Source organism: Dama dama, chromosome 11, assembly GCF_033118175.1.
Source record: "Dama dama isolate Ldn47 chromosome 11, ASM3311817v1, whole genome shotgun sequence".
Classification (NCBI taxonomy): domain Eukaryota; kingdom Metazoa; phylum Chordata; class Mammalia; order Artiodactyla; family Cervidae; genus Dama; species Dama dama.
The window spans coordinates 47,799,433-47,821,845 of record NC_083691.1 but is presented as its reverse complement, the minus strand read 5'-3'; the positions used below and the strand labels follow the sequence as shown (position 1 = coordinate 47,821,845).

Here is a 22,413-nt window from a genome sequence, read left to right as displayed (position 1 = left end):
AAAACTTGTGGTCCTTTCACTTTTCACTGGTCTTTAAAATCCATGCAGGAAGATTCTGCCTTACCTGCACCAGAGACAAAAATCCTCATTCTTCAGAGAGAAGCGAATGTGCACAGGGCCCTGGGCACAGTGGGTCCTGCCTTTCCTGGTTGGGGAGGTGAACAAGATAAAGAACTGCCATGGAGTCCTTCTGATCCCACCCATCTCCACTGGCTGGCAGATGACTCCAGGGACCAGCAGCAGCTTCAGTTTGCAGGAGATGGGTGAGGTGAGGGGGACTTCTCTACAGAAGTGGAGCTACTGAGGGCAGACTGCAGGTAGACCATCTTATGGAGGACTCTGTTGCTTAAGAAAACCACCAAGGAGAAGAGGTGCAATTGGAAAAGGTATGCTTTTCAGAGATCTTTGCTTCATGGGTGCTGATAATGAAAAAGGAAAGAGGATAGACCAGAGGCATCCATTGACTGTGTAAGAGGACTTCATCGCTGTGAGAAAACCAAGGGCAAACTGAATCCAAAGTAGTAAAGCCAATTTCTGTTTGACAATCACTGGTGCATTTCGGTTCCTTTATTGAATCAATGATATTCAAAGCAGTGTAGTGAGTAGAGAAGAGACATATACAGGAGGCCAACCAGCTGACTAGCAAGATGGATGGGAAAGAGACTCACAAACATCCTCTGGAGGAGGAAGAGAGCCTGCAGCACAAGGCTGAAGAGCATATCAGCTATTATTCAGCTGATGCTAGGGAATGGGAGCTCAGCTACATCCTGAAACAAAATAGCATTCACAGCTTTGCTAAACACAAACAGGAGTAGTGCCCAAAGAACTCTGAAATTTGATGTGAGGAAGAATTCCAACTGCAAACAAACATCCCCTTGTTCTGATGGGCCACCAGTAATTTGGGCCATTACTGACTGAAGCACAGGAACAAACACTTGATAAAACAAGAGGAGAGTGAACCAGAACAATGCCACTATTCTAAGTACAGCACTGAAAAATTCTACTGACAATACATGGTTCACACTCCTGCTTCCTTACTATACTCTGGACTCTCCTCTGAGCCAGGATCCTGCTTGTTCTTTTTCCACTGTTCCTCTCTCTCTCTTGCTGAATTCAAGCATCTAGCTTTGAGATGGTATTAATAGAAATTCCTCAGATGGAGTCTTTGATTCCCCTGGGAAGGCTCTGCAGAAAGGTTTTGACCCTGTCAGCCATCTCTTCACCACCCAAACTATCAACTATACAAGGGAGATAGAAGTGTCTCCACATCTTTTATCACCAAGCACCTAGCAGGTTTGCTGCCATGGTTCCACTGGGCCAGACCCTTCTCCAGCCTTGCCTTTGGCCACCAAACTTCCATTAGACTCCTCAGCACCATTCTGCAGTGATACTCTGGCTTCCGCTCAGGCCGCTGTCATTTCCACTCAGCATGTCCAGACCACATGAAGCCCCTACAATTTTTAAAAGAGAAAAAGATTAAGCCAACTGTGGAGAAAAAAGGAATTAAAAATAATCCAAAAGAACACAAAAGACAAAAACTGATGCGACTGACAGAAAAACAACTCGCAGTTAGATAAATATGAATCAAGAGCCTCAATGACTCCACTCAGGTATACTGTCTAAACACACCAATAAAAGATAAAGATTTTCAGGTTGGAAAAAAATCCACCTATATGTTATTTATAAGAAATCCACTTTAATTATAAAGATATATATGAGTGAAACTGAAATGATGGAAAAATACCAATCTAATTTTTTAAAAAGCTGGAATATTTATATTAATATGGGAAGAAATAGATTTTAATTCAAAAAGTACTAGGTCCAGAAGATCGTTATTCAAGGATAAAGAAATTTCCAATGAATATGAAATAACACTAAAAGTGAAAGCAACTAAGAAAAAAATTCTCAAAATTGCAAAACTGAAAGAATGCAAAGCAAAATAGACAAATCCATCATGATATATGCAGTTACTTATTAGTGGATATAGGGAGCATTGAAAAAGACCCTCCCCTGTGGGCCTCTGTTCTCAGTAAGGATACAAAGAAGAATCTGAGGTCTTGCCCATGGCAAAAAACAAGGTTATTGATGAAACAACTGGAAAAACACCTCAGCAGAGAGGTGGACCAAGCGAAGAGTGGCTCTGGTGTCAGAATGATGAGGTATGTGGTTTTTTTCAAGACAGAGCTTTGAGATGTTCATCCAGGTGGGCGTGCACTGAGAGTTTTGATTGACAGTCTGCAATGCAGGAGATCCCAGTTTGATGCCTTGGTAGGGAGGATCCGCTGGAGAAGGGATAGGCTACCCACTCCAGTAATCTTGGAATTCCCTTGTGGCTGAGTTGGTAAAGAATTCACCTGCAATGCGGGAGACCTGGGTTTAATCTCTCTGCTGGGAAGATCCCCAGGAGAAGGGAAAGGCTACCCATTCTAGTGAGTAGAGAATTCCATGGACTATACAATCCATGGGGTCGCAAAGAGTCGGACACGACTGAGTGACTTTCACTTTTTCTGCAAATTACATAACCACAGCTCTATTGTGCATGTCTTTTCCATAATTCAATCTGTTATAGTCAGATGTATGCATGTATAGAATATTTATGAACCTTTAATTGGCTCCCTGCTGTCTAAGGTCACCTGAGGACACAACTGTGCATCAAGGGTTCATATGGGGGAGCTGGAGAAGCCCCTGTAGTTATTTGTATCCACTGTGCATCTAGGGCGCATGCGTCAGAGTTGGACGCATCTCTATGATTATTTTGTAGCATATCTGTGAGCTCTTCTGGGCCACACTGGGGCGTGTCTGGGGTGGGGTTTAGAAATCAGCTTGAATCTTTTTTGGCTAGGCCACCCCTCCTTGCTCATACCCAACTTCCTGCTTAACATTATCTTGCAGTAATTAGTAGAATAACAGAAGAACTAGCACATAAAAAATGAGTGCAATTATATATATATATAAAAGCCCTGAACAACCCTAACAATATATCACTTAACATGTACAGAACACTCCACCCACAGCAGCCAAATATGCATTTTAAAATATGTTCACCTGGAACATTCACAAACAGAACATTTTTCTAAGGCATAAAACAAAGCTTAGCAAATTGAAAAAATTAAATTATATGAAGTGTTTTTCCCCAGATTAAAACAGATTAAACTAAATATTGATAACAGATAAATTTATGGTAAATCTCAAATATTAATATTTTAAGTTAAAACAGCACACTTCTAAATACACCATGGTCCAAAAATAAAATCACAAGAGAAATTAGAATATATTTTGAGTTGGTTGAAAATGAAGACACAACATATCTTCATTTGACAAAGTCATTATTATTGCAAAAGTTATAATATTTCAGGCTTATGTTTCAAAGACATGCAGGTCTCAATTCATTGATCTAAGGTCCCACATTAAGAAGCTGGAAAAAAAGGAGCAAATTAAACTCAAGGCAAGAATAAGGAAGGGAATAGTAAATATAAGAGCAGAAACTAAAAGCACAATACAGAATATTAATTAACCAAACCTGCTTCTTTGAAAAATAATTAATGAAATTGATAAAACTCTAACCACATTAACCAAGGAAAAAAAAAAAAGCACAGATCATAAATATTAAAAAATAAAATTGAGTCTATCACTACCATGAAAAGAGTAAACAGAATTAATGAATACTAAAAACAACTCTGTGTCTGTAAATTTGATAATTTGTATAAAATAGAAAATTCTCAAAAGACAGAGTACCATATTTCACATTAAAAATAGATACATAAGTACTATATATTAAAGAAATTGAGTTTACACTTAAATTCATGTCAATAAATAAAAGTCACAGATTTGATGGAAAACTCTGCATAACCTTACAAAATATTTATAGAGGAAACAATACTTATTCTATAAAAACTATGAACACAGAAAAGAAGGGGACAATTTTCAACTGTCCTTAACAAGGTCAGAACTTCTCAGATAATCACACTAAAGACATTACAGGAAAATAAAAATGGACTAATATCTGTCATAAACACAAATATCTATATTTTAAATTATCAGAATTTCAAAGCAAACAATATCATGACCAAATGTAATTTATCTAAGGAATTGAAAGTTCTTTTGTTTATTGTTATTTAAATTTAAATATTTCACTAAATTTGGGAACATTTTGCCTGATATTATTTAAATACAATATTTTATTGACCTATTGTCTCTCTTCTCAGGAATCGAATCAGAGTCTCCTGCATTGCAGGTGAATTCTTTACCAACTGAGCTATCAGGGAAATTTATCTTCTTCTAGGACTTACTATCAATCATACTATATATATATGTATGCATATATATATATATATATATATATACACACATGTATACATGTATGCATATATATACATATATATATATAGTATGTATGTATATGTGTAATATATGTTACTAACACAATTGACAAATATTTATATTGTCAGTCTTTTCATAATGCCTCATAAGGATCCCTGAACATTTTCTCAAATTTTTCAATTGTTTTTTAATCTCTTTGTTCAGGTAGGATAATTTGTGTTAATCTATCTTCAAGTTCACTAAGTCTCTCTTTACCATTATACTATACAGTATATAATTTTCATTATAGGGGACTGGAATGCAAAAGTAGGAAGTCAGGAAACATCTGAAGTAACAGGAAAATTTGGCCTTGGAGTACAGAATGAATCAGGGAAAAGGCTAGTAGAGTTCTGCCAAGACAATGCACTGGTCATAGCAAACACCCTCCTGCAACAACACAGGAGAAGAGTCTATACATGGAAATCACCAGATGGTCAACACTGAAATCAGATTGATTATGTCCTTTGCAGCCAAAGATGGAGAAGCTCTACACAGTCAGCAAAAACAAGACTGGGAGCAGACTGTGATCATGAACTCCTTATTGGCAAATTCAGACTGAAATTGAAGAAAGTGGGGAAAACCACCAGACCCTTCAGGTATGACCTAAAACAAATCCCTTATGACTATACAGTGGAAGTAAGAAATAGGTTTAAGGGACTAGATCTGATAGACAGAGGGCCTGATGAACTATGTACGATGGTTCATGACATTGTACAGGAGACAAGGAGCAAGACCATCCCCAAGAAAAAGAAATGCAAAACAGAAAAATGGCTGTCTGAAGAGGCCTTACAAATAGCTGTAAAAAGAAGAGAAGTGAAAAGCAAAGGAGAAAAAGAAAGATATACCCATTTGAATGCAGAGTTCCAAAGAATAGCAAGGAGAGATAAGAAAGCCTTTTTCAGTGATCAATGCAAAGAAATAGAGGGAAACAATGGAATGGGAAAGACTAGAGATCTCTTCCAGAATATTAGAGATACCAAGGGAAGATTTCTTGCAAACATGGGCTAAATAAAGGACAGAAATAGTATGGACCTAACAGAAGCAGAAGATATTAAGAAGAGGTGGCAAGAATACACAGAAGAACTGTACAAAAAAGATCTTCATGACTCAGATAATCACAATGATGTGATCAGTCACACTCACCTAGAGCCAGACATCCTGGAATGTGAAGTCAAGTGGGCCTTAGGAAGCATCACTCCACAAAACTAGTGGAGGCAATGGAATTCCAGTTGAGCTACTTCAAATTCTAAATGATGATGCTGTGAAAGTGCTGCACTCAATATGTCAGCAAAGTTGGAAAATTCAGCAGTGGCCACAGGAGTGAAAAAAGGTGAGTTTTCATTCCAATCCCAAAGAAAGGTAATCCCAAAGAATGCTCAAACTACCGCACAATTGCACTCATCTCACAGGCTAGTAAAGTAATGCTCAAAATTCTCCAAGCCAGGCTTCAGCAATATGTGAACTGTGAACTTCCAGATGTTCAATCTGGTTTTAGAAAAGGCAGAGGAACCAAAGATCAAATTGCCAACATCTGCTGGATCATTGAAAAAGCAAAAGATTTCCAGAAAAACATCCATTCCTGCTTTATGGACTTTACCAAAGCCTTTGACTGTGTAGATCACAATAAACCATGGAAAATTCTGAAAGAGATGGGAATACCACACCACCTGGCCTGCCTCTTGAGAAACCTGTATACAGGTCAGGAAGCAACAGTTAGAACTGGAAATGAAACAACAGACTGGTTCCAAATAGGAAAAGGAGTACGTCAAGGCTGCATATTGTCACCCTGCTTATTTAACTTATATGCAGAGTACATCATGAGAAACGCTGGGCTGGAGGAAGCACAAATTGGAATCAAGATTGCCGGGAGAAATATCAATAACCTCAGATATGCAGATGACACCACCCTTATGGCAGAAAGTGAAGAAGAACTAAAGAGCCTCTTGATGAAAGTGAAAGAGGAGAGTGAAAAAGTTGGCTTAAAGCTCAACATTCAGAAAACTAAGATCGTGGCATCTGGTCCCATCACCTCATGGGAAATAGATGGGGAAAGAGTGAAAACAGTGTCAGACTTTATTTTTGGGGGCTCCAAAATCACTGCAGATGGTGATTGCAGCCATGAAATTAAAAGATGTTTGCTCTTTGGAAGGAAAGTTATGACCAACCTAGATAGCATTTAAAAAAGCAGAGACATTACTTTGCCAACAAAGGTCCATCTAGTCAAGGCTATGGCTTTTCCAGTAGTCATGTATGGATGTTGGATTTGGACTACAAAGAAAGCTGAGTGCAGAATAATTGATGCTTTTGAGCTGTGGTGTTGGAGAAGACACTTGAGAGTCCCTTGGACTGCAAGGAGATCCAACCCGTCCATCCTAAAGGAGATTAGTCCTGGGTGTTCCTTGGAGGAACTGATGTTGAAGCTGAAACTCCAATACTTTGGCCACTGATGGGAAGACCTGCGTCATTTGAAAAGACCCTGATGCTGGGAAAGATTGAGGGCACGAGGAGAAGGGGACAATGGAGGATGAGATTATTGGATAGCATCACCAACACAATGGACATGGGTTTGGGTGGACTCCGGGAGTTGGTGATGGACAGGGAGACCTGGCGTGCTGCAGTTCATGGGGTCACAAAGAGTCGGACATGACTGAGTGACTGAACTGAACTGAACTGTTACAGTATATCCAGTGCATATTTTCACCTCAGATATTGTATGCTAGCTCTAATAGTTAAATATGATTATATGTTATATAATTGGTTTACCAGCTGAGATATTCTTTTATTTATTACAATATTCTCAAGTGTATTTCTCTAAAGCTTTGAACATATTTTGTGAAAATCTTTAGGATCAACATCATCTTGTGGGAAAGCACCTTTGATCTGGAATTTCTAGCCATGATAACCTCTTCCTTACACTCTCCTAAAAGCACATTCTTTGACTTCTACAGTTTTATGTTCAATGATAATGAATGATGTATGAAGGGTATCTCAACAATAATATGTTGTGAACAGGTAGATATTATATATGTGTACTATTCTCAAAGTTTATACTAACTGGAGCTTGAGGCATTGTTTTACCTGTTCTCATATAGTTTTCAAGCATCATGAGATCAAGAAAGTTCCCAAGATTCTGTGAACAAAATTTTAAGATTAATCTAGCATGCCTAGAAAGCTGTGGCTAATAAAGGGACACTGGTAGTTTTAATACAATCTATATCACCATTTGCAGATAAGCCTTCACTCTTCTGAGTAAAACTGATGCCTGTCTGGTTCCCTAAAATTAGTTTCAATGGAAATGCCCTTCTTCCCATTTCTTATTCATAATGTCAGCTACTTTTATAACAGCTGCATTTGGAATATATTCATCTTGTCATAAAAAGCAAATCTACCATCGATTGCTGAATGTAAGACAGCAAGGGGGTTTGATGGTATTCATAGACCATATCACACTTCTTTTGAGATGTCTTTGCCATCAGAAAATAATGTGAATAGTTTGAAAAGGTTCACTGACAAACCTCTAGCTTGCTACTGAAATGTAGTTTATCTCTGCACTCATATTGATTTTCATAAAGAGCTGAAATTTGAAATATACTTAATATTTGAATTTTGTACCTCTGTGAAACCTATAAATATGTTACTCAAAAACTTTAAAAGCATTAACTGACATTCTGAAAAGGTGTTATCATAAATTGTAAGTATGGTTTTGAAAACAGTTCAGGAGAATTATATTTAAATATGCTTTTTCTAAGTGTACCATTTTTACAGTGAGAATAATTAATAAAGATAATATGAAATAAAGTTTCAGTTTTTAACTTACTTAAAAGGCAGTTTTCAGTTCATCAAAGTAATAGACAAGGAGTAAGTTTATAGAATTGATGTCTTAGATGTATTTCCACAAATATGATGATAATTATAAACAAAGTAATCTTTTTTTAAAAAACCTTGCTTATTTTACCCATCAGGTAAATGGCTAAAAGAGGATAATATATAAAAATTTAAATAAAAGTAAAATATTGATATATTTATGGTGGCAAATATGGAAGTCCTTTAAAATAATATGTGGCTTTTCTGTGGATTATCTTTTCCTATGAACATTCTAAGGTGTGAAGAGCTTGCATTGAAGAGGAAAAATTAAAATTTTACATAACCTCCTGTTCATTCTGCCTCTGTAATTCAGCTTGCTCTTTACAAAATCTGGATCATGTAGATCACGTAGTTTCAGAAAGTGGGGACTTACAATACTAGGAACTGGAGCTTGTCTCACTCACCTTTGTCCTGCTCTTTGCAATTGCCCAGCCCCTGCAAACCTGTTTAATCATGCTTGTCCCTGTAAAGGTCAGGCAGCCCCCTCCCTGTCTTGACTGCTGTTCCCGCACCCTCGAACCCCTTAGTTTAAACCAGCCTATTAGCAGCTGGTGTTGCCCACTATAGTCGGTCTATAAAAACTCTGTAACCTGATTGTTCAGGGTTCAGAGCTTGGAGTGTTAACTCCTTTGGGCCTGCCAGCGTAATAAACCTGAGTTCTCCAACTCTTCAGGTGCGGTGCTTGGTTTCTCGATTACTGATTTCTGCAGCAGTATTTTATAAGGTTTTTTTCTACACATAGTATAGCATAAATTTATTTTAATAAAATATCTTTTTGTATGTAGTTCAAAATATTAACAGATCTCCCGTTCTGGGTTCCAAACATCCATTGTGCATTTCTTAAAACATAAAAAATCGCAAAGCAACATAAAATAATTAAGGTAGATTTAGAAGAAATAAGAATTGTTATTTTGTTTCACAAATCAAAACAAATCTCTTTACTTTTTGGAGTTTTTAGAAGCATCAGTGTATTATGTCAAATGGGAAAAATTTTAGAGGGATTTTAAAGAAAGGGGTCATATTTGACACATTAGAACATTTGTAACAACAAATGGCTAGTAAATATCCAAGAAAATCATCAAGAAAAATAAGTCCAAAACTTGACTGTGGAACAAATGAAGCTGTTTGCTCTGCTAACTCGCGTCAGTCCTGTCCGACTCTGTGCGACCCCATAGACGGCAGCCCACTAGGCTCCTCCATCCCTGGTATTCTCCAGGCAAGAACACTGGAGTGGGATACCATTGCCTTCTCCAATAAGGCTGTTTACTCCTATAAAACTCTTTAGTTGTTACTTAGAGCTTAGCTAGATTGACTCTTAGCCATCTTTCTTCACTGTTACAAGTCTGAAGCTTCAGGTGAATTTTCTAATTCTTTTATGAGATTACTGTTAATTTTATAAGCTTTTCAAGTTTTAGTCTCAATTTCTTATATTTTCTGTTTCCCAAAACAGTATGATAAACATAATCTAAAAGGCACAAAATCATTAAACCTTAAGCTTCCTGAACTCTGCATGTCAAAGTGGTGTTTACTATCACTAGAAGATATTTCAGTGCTTTTGTAATCTATTTTAAACCACATGGATATCACCAGACAGTCAATACTGAAATCAGATTGATTGCATTCTTTATAGCCAAAGATGGAGAAGCTCTGTACATTCAGCAAAAGCAAGACCTGAAGCTGACGGTGGCTCAGATCATCAGCTCTTCATTGGATAATTCATGCTTAAAATGAAACTGGTAGGGAAAAACACTAGGCTGTTCAGGTATGAACTAAATCAAATCCCTTATGATTATACAGAAGAGGTGACACATAGATTCAAGGGGTAAGATCTGGTACAGACCTGAAGAACTATGGACAGATGTTTGTAACATTATCCAGGAGGTGATGATCAAAATCCCAAGGCAAAAGAAATGCCAGAAGGAGAAACGGTTGTCTGAGGAGGCCTTACAAATAGCTGAGAAAAGAAGAGAAGCGAAAAACAAAGGAGAAAGGGAAAGATATACTCAGTTGAATGCAGAATTCTGGAGAGATAAGAAAGCCTTAAGTGAGCAATGTAAAGAAATAGAGGAAAACAATAGAATAGTGTATTGCCGATCCTGTTTTTGACCCCAGCTGTTTTGCTGTGTCTCACTGTCCACACTATTTGCTGAATCCAGGGTAGGCAAGGTGCAAGCTAAGAGGCCTGAAGAAGACCTAAAGCCAGGAGCGTTAGGAACTGCAGACACATCTATTCTCCTCTGGCTGGCAACAGCTGGAGCAGCAGACATAACATAACACAACATAACTACACAACCTCTCTCTTGGATGACACAGTAGCCACAGCAATATTTCCTCCTGGCTGACGAAATAGCTGTAGCAGCATTCACACTATATTCTCTCCTCTCATGGCTGACCCAACAGACACAGCCGTGACACAGCGGTAATGCCCCTCACTTTATCGGTGAAGCTGATACATATGGACAGCATCAAGTAACTCGTGACCAAGCAAGTACCTCGTGACACACATGTGCAGTGCTATAAATGACCTCAGCTGTTACATGATCATTATTTATAAAACATGTGGCAACAGAGCCTGAACATGCCATCTTGGCTAATATACTCTCTCCCCATGAATAGGAAAGATGAGAGGTATATTCGAGAAAATTGGAGATACCAAGGGAACATTGCATGCAGAGATAGGCGCAATAAATGAAAGAAATGGCAAGGACATAACAGAAGAAGAAGAGATTAAGGAAAGGTGGCAAGAGTATACAAAAGAAGTATAAAAAAGTTATTAAAGACCCAGATAACCATGATGGTATTGTCACTCACCTGGAGCCAAACATCTTGGAGCATAAAGTAAAATGGGCGTTAGGAAGTATTACTATGAATAAGTGGAGGTGATGGAATGCCAGCTAAGCTATTTAAAATCCTAAAAATGATGCCATATATATCTTGCACTCAATATACTCGCAAATTTCCAAAACTCAGCAGTGGCCACAGAACTGGAAAAAGTCAATTTTCCATTTCAATCCCAAAGAAAGCGAAAGCTAAATAGTGTTAAAACTACCATAGAGCTGTGCTCACTTCACATGCTAGCAAGGTAATACTGAAAATCCTTCAAGCTAGGCTTCAGCATTACACGAACTGAGAACTTCAAGAAAAGAAAGCTGACTTTAGAAAAGGCAGAGGAGCCATAGATCAAATTTCCAACATCTGCTGGATCACAGAAAAAGCAAGAAAATTCCAGAAAAATATTTACTTCTGCTTCACTGACTATGCCAAATCTTTGACTGTGTGGATAACAACAAACTGTGGAATATTCTGAAAGAGATGGAGAGGTCTGATCCCCTTACCTGCCTCTGGAGAAACTTGTACATGGTGTCAAGAAGCAGCAGTTAGAACTGCACGTGGAACAACTGACTCATTCAAAATTGGGGAGGGAGTATGCCAAGGCTGTGTACTGTCACGCTGCTTATTTAACTTCTATGCAGAGTACATCATGAGAAATGCCAGACTGGATGACTCACAAGCTGGAATCAAGATTACTAGGAGAAATACCAAGAACCTCAGATATGCAGATAATACCACTCAAATGGCAGAAAGTGAAGAGGAACTAAAGAGTCTCTTGATGAGAGTGAAAGAAGAGAGCTAAAAAGTTGGCTCAAACTGAACATTTAAAAACTAAGATCATGGCATCTGGTCCTATCAAGTCATAGCAAATAGATGGGGAAAAAGTGGAAACAGTAACAGATTTTATTTTCTTGAGCTTCAAAATCACTGCAAACAGTGACTGCAGCTACAGAATTAAAAGACACTTACTCCTTGGAAGAAAATTTATGACAAATCTAGACAGCATAATAAAAAGTACAGACATCACTTTGCTGACAAAGGTACATATAATTAAAGCTATGGTTTTTCCAGTAGTCATATAGGGATGTGAGAGTTGGACCATAAAGAAGGCTGAGGGCTGAAGAATTGAGGCTTTCAAATTGTGCTGCTGAAGAAAATTCTTGAGAGTCCCTTGGACATCTAGGAGAGCAAACTAGTGAATCCTAAATGAAATCAACTCTGAATATTCATTGGAAGGACTACTTCTGAAACTGAAGCTTCAATAATTTGACCACCTGATGCAAAGAGCCAACTCATAGGAAAAGACTCTCATGCTGAGAAAGATTGAGGGCAGGAGGAAAAGGGGGTGACAGAAGATGAGATGGTTGGATGGTATCACCGACTCAAGAGATATGAGTTTGAGCAAACTGGGAGATATTGAAGGACAGAGAATGGTTGTGTGCTACAGTCAATGAGGTTGCAAACAGTCGTCGGACATGACTTAGCAACTGAACAACAACACAATCCATTTTAACTTAGATCATAGTAAGAAAGTGACTCTTTACAAATATCTCTTTTATTAACCCATTTGACTCTGTCTTAGCCATCACCACCATAATATGAGATACCATACACTCTATATTTATTTAATGAAATAGCAATCTAAATGGTCTCCATCTATCTACACAAATATTTTCACAATCTTTGGGTCATAAATTCTTTGACAAAAAGTTATTTTTGAACATCTCAAAATATGCATTTTGATTCATTATTTTTAAAAGCATCAATCAGTTCAGTTGCTCAGTTGAGTCCGACTCTTTGCCACCCCATGGACTGCAGCACTCTAGGCTTCCCTGTCCATCACCAACTCCTGGAGCTTGCTCAAACTCATGTCCATCAGGTCAGTGATGCTATCCAACCATTTCATCTTCTGTTATCCCCTTCTCCTGCCTTCAATCTTTCCCAGCACCAGGACTTTTCTAATGAGTCAGTTCTTTGCATCAGGTGACCAGAGTATTGAAGTTTCAGCTTCAGCATTAATTCTTCCAATGAATATTCAGTTTAAAAGATTGTCTAAATAGTTTTTTTTTCTTTCCTTCTTATATACAGATTGATACCTCTCTTTGTAGGTTACTGCTACAAAGAGGACTCCACTGTTAGCTGAATATATTTTAGAAATAGTCATGTTGTTTACTTAGTTAAAATTTGTTAACATAATCCTTTCTGAGAGTAAATACTTGAGTCCTTAACTATAAAGCCCTGCATTATTTGATATGGTCCAAACTCTTCAGCATTCTCTTTTATCATTCTCTGTTGCTCAGTGCATTCTACTAGTGGCTTGGGTTCACTTTCTTGGCCTGCTCATGTTGTCATCCAGCACCAGGGCTTCATTCATTTTACATGATGAAATCACATTATTTTGCAGACTGTAGAATGTATTGAAAAGAAGATTTAGTGGAGACCAGGAGACTGTTTAGGGCATGTTATCATAATGGTAGAGAGAAATGCTTCTGCCTTTAGCTATAGTAATTGAGGTGAATATAGAGATGGTAGATTTGGGAAATGTTTAGAAAATGCAGGTGTCAGAACTAGGTAGTTAGTTGAATATGGGCAATGAAGTGACTGCTGGTTTAGAATGATTTTCTAGTTTGGGGCTTAATTTTACTTAGGGAACCTAGAAGAAAAAACAGATTTGGAGGGGGAAAATCATGATTAATTTTAGACATCCTGGTTTTAAGACTTAGGGCCATAATTAGTTGTGTGTCAAAAGCAAGTCAAGTGCTGGTTTAGATATATATATATATATATATATATATATATATTTTTTTTTTTAAGTAATTAGTAGGTAAAAGACCTTGATGCTAGGAAAGATTGAAGGCAAACGGAGAAGTGAGCAGCAGAAGATGAGATGGTTAGATAATATCACCAACACAATGGACATGAATTTGAGCAAACTCTGGGCCATAGTGGAGGACAGAGGAGCCTGACGTGCTACAGTCCATGGTATCACATAGAGTCAGACATGACTGAGTGAATAAATATATATATATATATATATATATATATAATTTTAAATATTTATATACTTATATAAAGTATATAATGAAATACATTATTTAATTTTTAAATTTCTTTTTGTCCCAGAAACTTGATATGTTAACAGCATAATGAGCCATAGCAAAGTTGTACTTTACAATATTCCTCACTCTTAAACATAAACTGAAAAAGCAACTTAACAACAACAGGTCAGATATCTTAGCACATTTGCAACATCCTTAGACTGACTCTCCCTAAAGGTAAAATTTGAAATACATAGATAAAAGAATGTACATCCTTTATTTTGAGCAACCTTCTTTAATATTGTCTGTCTTTCCTGAAGCTTTCCAAGATGTGGGTGGCTGAAATTGCAGATTGTGATCTTTGTCAAAATCTAGAGTGCAACTATTCGAGGCTTATGATTAACGGACTAGTCATATAACTTAGCAGTAAATAGAAAGCAAGGAGACGCCGGCTTACTCTTGTACAAATTCAGGAGGCTAATCAGTAAGAAATGACTGACCAACATGATTCAGTGTAGAATTAAATCCAAGCAGCATCTGTGGACAGCGTCATCTTCAGAAATAATTATGGATGATTAGGAGTGCAAAAATTTATGTCGTAAGATTTACCCGTGCTAATTATAGTCTAGAGGGTTTTTTTTGTTTTTTGTTTTTTTTTTAACAGCAGATATTCTCAGTTGCTCACCAAGGGTACTCAAGTCATGCAATTTCCTACCAAAAGTAAGTAGATACTAGTACTTCATCTAACTAGGCTTATGATTTAAGCTGTTTTAGAGTTGTAGCATTTAAGTTGATAACTTTTGCTTGTCAAAAATGTTAATGTTATTATTGTCATCTATTTGGAGTTCCTTAGATAGTTAGGCCAGTTACCAACTGAAGTCATTTTTGTATGTAATGAAAAAATTATGTCATAAGCTTGGAGAAAATGAGTTTATTCTTAGTGAATAAGAATGCATCCAGTTCATCCCAAATAAATTTTGAGAAATAAAACTAAATATTATACAAAATCTATTTGAGATGAACTGGGATCTTCCCAACCCAGGGATCGAACAAGTTCTCCTGAATTGCAAGCAGATTCATTACCATCTTATCCACCAGGGGAGCCCAATAAAAGTAAAAATTAAACAAAGAGGGGTTTATGAAATGTACAGTCTTTAATACCACTTAACACTATTATCTGACTTGCCAAGACACTATACTTGTATACATTGCACTCAGGTGATGCTAAAATGCATGTCTTCTTAAACCACCATTAACCAGCATCACAGAAATGATTCATAGACTTTAGACATACCAGTTTTATTTCATGAAGTTATAATGTGTAAAATTCAATAAAAATTTCAAAAATATTACATTTTTTATAACATACATCATGATGAAAGAGAAAGTAACAGCATTTAATAATGAAATACCCATGCTGAAAGGCTACTAACTCTTCATGGCTTCATAAGCTTCAGCATGTTAAATTATATTTATTGAACAGCTATATGTTTCAAGCATCTGGAAGAGATTCATGACAAAGAATCAATCAAAATCCCATGTAATTTTATTACTGTTTTCAACAAACAACTCATTTGGACAAGACATTGCATTCATTCATTCATTCATTCATTCATTCTACAAATAGCTATTGAACAAATGAGAACATTTGTTCCAGTGACTAGGCTGGGTGAAGATCTGGGGATACAGCAGTTAAAAAATGGTTTTTTTTTTTTTTTTTTTAGCTCTAATAGATCTCTAAAGCTCATGATTTGTTGAGCATTTTTTATGTGGCTGGTATTGTGTTAAATGTATTACATAAATTACTTTACAATTCTCTCAGTAAATTTTTGAACAGATACTATGAGTAAGTGATAGTCACTCAGTCATGTCCAACTCTTTGTGACCCCATGGACTGTAGCCTGCCAAGCTCATTTGTCCATGGATTTCTCCAGACAAGAATACTGCAGTGGGTTTCCATTTCTTCTCCAGGACAGATACTCTGTTCTATGCATAATTTTCTTGGTTGGCCTATGGAGGTGCAGAGAATTTAAATACAATTTGCCCAAATTCATGTAACTAGCAAGTGTCAGGACTGGGATTTACACCTGAGTAGTTAGGCTTCAGAGTGTTCACATTTTGTCAGCTGCTGAATATGATTTGAGGGCAAATGAAATAGAGCTTGCAACTTTGAAATATTCTCCTAAAATACTTTTGTGGGGAAATAACACAACAATATATTCTAGATTTTGAGAAAGAAGATTTAAGGTTGTACCTCTGTATCTGGCAGTTTTAAGCACTGCAACTTTAAGGGTATTGTTAATCTTTGGGAGTTTTAATCCCATTTCCTATTAAAATTTTATAGCATCAATAAAGTAATGCATTGTGACATTGGGTTCCAAATATATGCCAAATTAATTCTAATTTGGTGTTCTCAAGAGGAACTGGGTTCTAATTAGTGTCTCCTTGAGAAAACCTATGTTAAAAAGGGGTCTGCAAAAGAATGGACACTTGGATGAAGGAAAAAAAAAAAACACTAAAAGGAAATTAAAAGCTACTTAAAAGAAACTTCTTATTTTGCTTAAGGATGGACCTGAAAATGATGGATAAATAGTTCAGGCCATTCTGTTTCAGATGTCTGAAAAACTCAAATTTTAATTGAATCACTCTTCAGACCAACTGGGGTCTGATATTTGGATTTTTCTCCTGGGATATATTTCTTTTTTTTTTTTTTAAGCAGATTTCTGATTGAGATTATGCAATATCAGTTTTCTATGAAGTTCAGAGATCAGTAACATAGCTCAAAGCAACTTTCACCCTACAGGACCAAATTAAAGATAAAAAGGGATGAAGGGAGAAATGCTCATTGAAATATAAATATTTCATCTTTATTAACTCTTAAAGCAGGTAAGATGAAGTTTTTAAAAAGGTGAATTGTGTTATGTAAAATCTTGGTTTTTCTGATGTGATTGTTTTCCCTACCGTTGGTGACTTCTGAAGTTAAAAGAAAAAGGTCTACACTGGAAAATTTGTCACTTATGTTCTGAATCTTAACTGAGATGAATCAGTTTGGGATAACTTTTTAATTATTTTAATGCAGTTAGGATTATCTCATATGGGAAAGCTTCTTCAAGAAAATATCTTTGAACAATTAACTTTGCAGAAACATACTGGAAATGTTTACAGGAAACAATAAAGCACTAATATACATTCCCAGTGCTCTAATCCTTTATCTGCCTCCAATTGCTTATTCTCTCTTTTTATTACTAAAATTCTACTGAAGACATGACAATAACTGCAACAAAAACACAAATGCTCTCAATGCTAAACTAAAGCTGATAATCAACATAATTTGAAACATTAAAATGATGCTCTAATAAAGGCACCTGGTTCAAAAAAAGAAAAACAAAACAAATGTGTGTTTTATCTCAGAAGCTGCCCAGAAGTCTGCTCTTGAAACTATCACCATACTGCAAGGATACTGTAAATCACATTTTCCATTTGCAGACTCAGAAACCAGGGTTCTGTAGCTCTAGAAAATGAAACAGTTGTTTATGTGTGAGCCAGGTGGAAGGTTGATGCCCCTTCTTCCTTCTGCTGTCCTCTGTTCATTAGATACTCCATTTTCTGAAAGCAATTTGGCAGGGAATGACCAAGGAGGTGCTGAGTTTAAAGTTTTCCTTTTGAGATGCAGCTCTTAGAAATATTAGACTTTACTATAGGAAAAGGGAGTGAGAATCCATATCATTTAATGTATAGAAATGTAGTTTTCCAGGTAGTGTAAATTTGTTTAGAACCTTCTTTTCAAACTTTTTGATCATTCCATTTCTAAAAACTGACTATCCATCTTTCTTATTGTTGCATTTATTTACAAATTTTATATATATGACTTAATTGTGATGCTATTTACGTTATAAAGCATGAACAATATGTGACTACAAGAACTAAACAAAGTTTTAAAAATATCTATTATAATGACTAATGGTATAATTGGTTTTTGTTGTCGTTGTAGCTGTTTGTTTATTTAGTCGCTAAGTCTGTCTGACTCTTTTGCAACCCAATGGACTGTAACCCACCAGGCTCCTCTGCCCATGAGATTTCCCAGGAGGCATGGATGGCCATTTCCTACTCCAAGGGAACTTCCTGACCCAGGGATTGAGCCCATGTCTCCTGCACTAGCAGGTGAATTCTTTACCACTGAGCCACCAGGGAAGCCCATTGGCATAATGCTGTTCAATAATTTTAGTGAGAGAAATTTGATTACATTTATTTTGTAATTTGAAAATATTGATTAGATGCTTTGTGATGCAATAGCTCCTATGTGTGGTTTTAAGTTAAATTAATTTCTCTATGTGACTTTATTATCTGTCATTACTGAAAATGATAGCCCATAAAGGGCTATAGATCTAAATGAAAATAAGACTTCAGTGGTACTACTGTCAACTACAAATTGGTACTTCCCATCTTCCTCTACAAGAATTAATTCATGTGCTGTGGCAGTTACTGACCTTCAATACCACCTGAAAGGAGTTCAGGGTGGAGAGGAGAAATGAAGCACTCTGTGCTCAGGGAGAAACTGGCAGGACAGGATTTCAGATAGATATTTTCAGGAGCTAATTTTATGAGCTCAGTTCTTATACCTCTTATATCTTATAATATCTAAAAGCACTAAAATCCTTTATGGTGACAACTGCTTCTCGTGACTAGCAGAAACCTTCTAGAAAAATACGTGCTTGATTGCATGTATTCCTCCTTCATGAAAATCACATATATGCTGGCCTTCTCCCCTGCCTCTTCGGAGCAGTTTCTCGGAGCTAACTGAGGTGCTGTCTCCTGGGCTGCAGTCCTCATTTTGCCCTAAATAAAGCTGAACTCTCAACTCTAACTTTGTGCTTTTTTTTTTTTTAATAAGTTGATACTACTTCATACATTTATTTTATATTCTTTTCTACTTATAATGCAAAATTTTATTCAAAAATTTGTTTGGAAAATTTCTGTGATGATGAGAAAGAAGCTTTTAGTGATATAAATAAATAGAGACATGGGATAGATCTCTGTTTCTTCAGCTGCAAAGATCATAATCAATCTGATTTCAGTATTGACCTGCTTGTGTTGTCCATGTGTAGAGTAACCACTTGGATTGTTGTAAAAGGGTGTTTGCTATGACTAGCATATTCTCCTGACAAAACAATTAGCCCTTTCCCCATTTCATTTTGTACTCCAAGGTAAAACTTGCCTATTATTCTGGATATCTCTTGACTTCCTACTTTTGCATTCCAGTCTCCTATAATGAAAAGGATATCTTTTTTTTTTTTTTTTTTCTTTTTTTGATATTGTAGATCTTCATGGAATCAGTCAACTTCATCTTTTTCAGAATCAGTGGTTGGGACATAGACTTGGATTACTGTGATGTTGAATGATTTGTCTTGGAAATGAACTGAGATCATTTTTGAGGTTGCACCCAAGTACCGTGTTATGGCTCTTTTGTTGACTATGAGGGCTGCTCCAATTCTTCAAAGGGAGTGTTGCCCACAGTAGTAGATATAATGGTCACCTGTTTGTAAAGCCTCCTTGGCCAATCATTTTCCTTTTTGCATTTCTTTTTCTTTGTGAACTAAAATGAACTAAAATTTATTTTTCTTGGTGAATTAAAATGGAGAGATATGGGCCAGTTTAATTCAGATGAACATCTTTGGAAAAGACCATGATACTGGGAAAGATTGAAAGCACAAGAAGAAGGAAACAGAGGATAAGATGGTTAGATAGCATGATCTACTCAGTAGACATGAATTTTAGAAAACTCTGGGGTATAGTGGAGGACAGAGAAGCCTGGCATGCTGCAGTCCATGGCATCTCAAAGAGTCAGACATGACTTAGTGCCAAACAACAAGAACAATAATGAGGCTGGGTAGAACTCATGTCAGGAGTAGAAATGTCAGTCTGGTGTTTTCCCCTCCATTCTCTATTACTTGTAAGATCAATACCCTCATCAGTCAATATTGACTTTGATACTTGCTGGCAGGGGAGATACCATTAAGAAGGTGGTATTCTCTTGGTGAGACTTATCCCTTGCACTACAGAATTGCTAACCTCTACAATTTTAACAAACATGGTAAACACAACTACATTTCTTCTGTTAGCAGGAGACTGTGTTTGCACTTTCACTCAGTAATGGGAAAAGTTTGAAAGCCATCCCTCAGTTTTGTAACATTTGGTTTTAAAAAATAGTTGACACAATCTGTAAATTCTTTTGATCATGCATACATTCCTCTATGAGTCTCATTATTAAACCCCTTTAGTGGCAAGAGACTTCCATTCAGCACATTTTTCCCTTGTATTCCTTCCCTAATTGGAGTTCTCCTGATGCTTGTAGTTGGCAGGGTCACAATCCTCTATCAAATATTAAGATCTTCATTTTCCAACTTTTTAAACATGAAGTAAATATATAATTTAAAATTATCTTTAGAAACTTCAGTAGTTTATCCTGCATACCTCCTCTAGTGAGTACACACACTCTATTTCTAGAAAAATGATTCAGAATGTCAGTAGTCCAGGTAGGAAAGGTAATCTAAGATGCGGCCTTTTGGCAGTAGAAAGAAGATATTTACATGTGTGTGTGGAAATAATTAATTGAGAATAAGATGGAGATCTAGACTTATTAAATAAAACTTCAACAATATTTGTGAAGATTGATAAATATAGCTAGCTCTTTGAGTGCTTACTCTGTTGCAGGCAATCTCTATACATATCTGTTAATTCACTAAAGCCTCATATTTAAGGTACATGTAATTCATTTGGGCCTCCCATGTGACTTTAGTGGTAATGAATCCACCTGCCAATGCAAGAGACGCAAGAGATGCAGGTTTGATCCCTGAGTCAGGAAGATCCCTCAGGGAAAGGAATGGCTACCCACTCCAGCATTCTTGCCTAGAAAATTCCATGCCCACAGGAGCATGGCAGGCTACAGCCCTAGGATCACATGGAGTCAGGCACAACTGAGCGACTGAACACAAACACACACCCGCACATCTAACTCATTTAACTGTCCCTACAACTAAGTTGAGGAGGAATACTACAGATTAGATATCATCTCTGGACAGGGTATTGAGAAAATGACTTGAATCTGTGGCCTGGGTTCAGAGCTTCTCTGGGTAACATCACATTTGGCTGCCTCTAGAACATTCACGGAGTGATAGAAAGCAATCAGAGTGAACTAGACTAAATTTGAACAGTTTTTTTTCTCTTTTTGAAGAAGTGAAAAAAAAACTGATAAAAATATTTTAAAAGACAAAAAAAGTTTAATGGTGACTATTTATGAAAGAAAAGTCAATGACTGGGGAATGGAAGGAGTGAGAATTTAATTCATTCATTACCTTCTGTGGAGTTTGATATGTTTAACTGAATATATTTCTTGAGTTTTAAGAAAATAAATTTTGGAGAAAAAATAAAATTAACCTCTAATGAAACATTTCCTATAAATCCCTTCTTATCTAGCATAGTTTTGGAGGTGCTAAGTAAAAAAGTAACTCATTCGAGCAACAAAAGTAACTGTTTAAGAAAATACTTCTTAATTTTTATTTATGTAATAGCTTGTGTCCAAGCACTAAAACAGGCATGAAAAATTAGAATTGATAGTTTACTGACATAACTAAATAAAAATAATTTATTTTTCTCTAAATAACTATTTTCCCTATGTGTCCATAATAATTACTTACAAATTATGAAGGAAAATTCTCATTCACATTAGCCAAAAAAAGTCAAAGGGGGGACAATTATGAATATATTCAGTAAATTTGTGTAAATATTTGACAAACTGAAGAAAGCTTGACTCAGCTAGGGTCATAAAACAAACTGAAAATATGGAGAACCAGACATGTAGATCTTTTTTTGTTTGTTTGTTTGTTTTCTTTTCATTTAAAAAAAATATAATTGAGATAGAGCAGTGTATAAACTTAAGGTATATAGCATGATGATTTGACTTTATGCATCATACTATAATTACAAAATAAGTTTAATTAGAAAAGTTTTTGATACTATTGAAATTAGTTAGCCTACACATTTAGCACAATTTATTTTTCATTTATCTTCTTGCTATTTTCTGCTTTTCCATTGTTTCTTATTGTGTGTTTTTTTACATTTATTAACAGAATCAGTATATATTCAATTGTTTCTTGTAAACAGTTTTGCCATTTTTATTGCAAGAACAATTGACAGACAGATGGTTTAGAAAGATATTTTTTTCACTGGATATTTTTCAAGACAACTAAATGTGGGATTATACTTGACTATATAATACACAATGATAATTAGTGTCATTCCAAATTCTTAAGACTTTATTTTT

The 22,413-nt window shown here is 36.2% G+C and overlaps 1 pseudogene; it reads right to left on the bottom strand.

Moving 5' to 3' along the window:
- Positions 1-346: 346 nt before the first annotated feature.
- On the bottom strand, positions 347-1,215 carry LOC133065519 (etoposide-induced protein 2.4 homolog; annotated as a pseudogene).
- Positions 1,216-22,413: the final 21,198 nt, after the last annotated feature.